Below are 3169 nucleotides of genomic sequence, written 5' to 3' on the forward strand. Positions count from 1 at the left end.
GCTGATACAAAGACAGTTTCCCCGCATCCTGCATGCGATTGGATGGAAGCTCGAAAGCCGATTGGTTATTAAAGTTGCACGCTGATTGGCTACCGTGGCCCGGAGCAAACCAATTAGAATCGCAATGAAGCTGGTGGTTCTGATTGGACAATAGAAAACATGGTTTGGATCCTACTTTTTGTTGCAAAGCTCTACAATGGAAAGTCAATGGGAAAGAAAAGCAGCCCATTCTGAGTGTCCTGGACTCAATGGGGAGGGCAAATTAGAGCAAGCACAGCCTGGCAAACACGAAGGGAATGTGAAATGGTAGCAGAGGTAGGAGGAAGTAGTTGACTGTATCTGACGTTCTTTTGCCGTCATATCAAATTTTATTTCTCAAAGTTTATGTTATCTATAAATAAGGAACATTTGTAAAGTTCAATTATAAGCAGCACATAAACCACAACTTTTCGTTTCATTTGCTTAATACTTATAACAACTAACATATCAAGGTTTCTTAATTCATTTTTAAATCATCAAATAAATAACAAGATAGAATGGGTTTGTTGATATTTTATTAGCAAAACTAACAGACCATAATCTAGTTTTCATGATCAAATAACCATGTAAAATGGGCATACTGCATATTTATAGAGTACAAAACGACAAAAAACTGAGATCAGTCTGATTACAAAGAATCTAGTTAGACTCTAGAATGACAGTTGGCTGTTGCATGTAAAGTACAATGTTGATCGTGTATTTTAGATATAAAATGCATACCAAGTTAAATTTGGCAAGTCTCGTCTAGTCTAGTGGGTAAGGCACAAGCTAGAAACCTGAAGAACACGTGAATTCTAGCTCCCCCTTAGCCATGAAAGCTGTCTAGATGATTTTGGACCTGTCATACATAAATACAACTGTCTAATAAAACACAACAAAATTACAACAAAACAATATTTTAAAAAATGTAATCATGTAACAATGCTGGATCCTATGGCTAATTTCTAGCCACTTACAGGAGGATCTGGGTACAAATCAATAATTATGTTATTTTTAAATTGGGTTAATAAAGCAGAAAAGAAACTACTAGTATGCTTGTCAATGAATTCACAATCTTTATTTACTTTAGCATTATTGCTACGCTGAGAACACCTCTCAATAAAACATACTTAATGTAATGCATAATCAACCACATTTTTTTAAAAAAAACCAATAAGTACTATTTTACAATCAGATTTGAAATTGGAAAAAAGTGGATATAATTAACAATCTTATTTCCATTCACAGAGAATATAAATATACTGCCAATATATTGCCAGTATACAAAAGTACTAGATATGGTATAAAGCAATATCAACCATAATTATATTTTAAGTGTAGATAAATACAATTAAAAATAATTCATTTTAAGCAACATACTTTATTATAGAACCAGCACAGGCAACTTATAACCCTCCAGATGCTCTTAAGAATTATGTATTCTTTATTTATAAGGCCATTTTAATTTTTCCTTTTGCCCTGATAAACATGTATGACTGATGTGCCAATTGTTGTTCATATCTATGATGAAAGGACCTGGAAGTGGTAACTCATGCTCTCATCATCAGAGGATAGATACTGTAATATACTGTCTGGGACTATCTTTGAAAACTGAAATTAGCAATAGCAATAGCACTTAGACTTATATACCACTTTACAGTGTTTTACAGCCCTCTCTAAGCAGTTTAGAGAGTCAGAATATTGCCCCCAATAATCTGGGTCCTCATTGCTGCAAAATGCAGCTGGCTATGTACTGGCAATCAAGAACTGCTTCAAACATATTACATCAATGTTGTAGATGTTGTAATGCATTGGTTGTCAATAGATTTCCAAATACTGTTCATTTGACTTTTGAAACCTTCTACGTCTGTTATGGTTTTCCCAGTTGCAATGTATGGCTGTGAAAGTTGGACTGTAAGAAAAGCTGAGCACCAAAGAATTGAGGCCTTTGAACTATGGTGCTGGAGAAGACTCCTGCGAGTCCCTTGGACTGCAAGGTGATCAAACCGGTCAGTCCTAGAGATCAACCCCGATTGCTCTTTAGAAGGCCAGATCCTGAAGATGAAACTCAAATACTTTGGCCACCTAATGAGAAGGAAGGACTCACTGGAGAAGAGCCTAATGTTGGGAAAGATTGAGAGCAAAAGAAGAAACGGAACGACAGAGAATGAGGTGGCTGGATGGAGTCACCAAAGCAGTCGGTGTGAACTTAAATGGACTCCATAAGATGGTAGAGGACAGGAAGGTCTGGAGAAACGTTGTCCATGGGATCACGATGAGTCGGACACAACTTCGTAACTAACAACAACAGCACGGGTGTCAAACTAGATCATGTCACATGATGTATCGTGATGTATCGTAACATTTTTTTCCCTTTGCAGAGCCAGGGTGGATGCGTGACGCATCTGGCCATGGGTCACCAGTTTGACAGGCCTGTAAATCTACAGTGTGGCTCCTATGCACATTCAGAATTGATTTCTCTAGGCAGAACCATTGCAACTAACTTGCTTGTTTAAATAGCAAAAATTATTGATCTCCACCATGGAAAGTGAGATAACTGGAGGTTCAAGGATAACATTTCTTAGTTGCAGACTGACAAAACATTATCATTGTTCTGTAAAGCAATAAAAATGGAACTGAGGGGTCTTTGGTATTTATTACCTATGTTGATAGCACCCAATGTAGTTTTATCTATTTAGATACTGTAAGACAATGCTTCCTACTGCCTTTTTTCTCACTTGGATTTATGAATGATCATTGTTTTCTTACTGTGTATTTACAATACAATATTATAAATCACAGTAAGTCTACAATTTATTTACAATATTATTTAATTTAATTAATTACAATATTATAAATCAATTAGTTACAATATTATAAATCACAGTATGTCTACAATTTATCTGTATACACTAGAAAGTCAGTAAATAAATATATACAATGTTTCCTTGATCCAAGGAAATAGCCCAAATATACACATATACATATATACACATATACAAACACACACACACACAGACACACACACACACACATATATATATGTATATATGTATGTATGTATGTATGTATGTGTATGTATGTATGTATGTATATATATATATACACACACACACACTGTTGCCTTTGTTACATTTGTGTTGTATTTGTG

The sequence above is a fragment of the Thamnophis elegans genome, chromosome 2 (genome assembly GCF_009769535.1).
Source record: "Thamnophis elegans isolate rThaEle1 chromosome 2, rThaEle1.pri, whole genome shotgun sequence".
NCBI lineage: Eukaryota > Metazoa > Chordata > Lepidosauria > Squamata > Colubridae > Thamnophis > Thamnophis elegans.